Here is a 261-nt window from a genome sequence, read left to right as displayed (position 1 = left end):
AGAGTCACCCGTCCCGCCCCTGCTGGGAGAGTCAACTCCTGGGCCAGCCCGGTCGCTGCCGGGCGCGGCGGGGAGGGAGGGCGATTGAGAAAGCCCTGTTCCCACAAGGCCGCCTAGCACCGGTCCCCTCGGCCCGCGCCGCCCCCGTCCGCGGCCGCCGCCGAGCGCGGGGAGCCTCCGCGGGCCCTTTAAGGGCCGAGAGGTGCGCGGTCTCTTTAAGGCAGGTCCTGGTGGTTTCTGTTTTCTGAAGGAAGTGACGGG

The sequence above is a fragment of the Neophocaena asiaeorientalis genome, unplaced genomic scaffold, assembly GCF_003031525.2.
Source record: "Neophocaena asiaeorientalis asiaeorientalis breed wild unplaced genomic scaffold, Neophocaena_asiaeorientalis_V1.1 scaffold737, whole genome shotgun sequence".
NCBI classification, from domain to species: Eukaryota; Metazoa; Chordata; class Mammalia; order Artiodactyla; family Phocoenidae; genus Neophocaena; species Neophocaena asiaeorientalis.
This window is presented reverse-complemented; position numbering follows the sequence as displayed.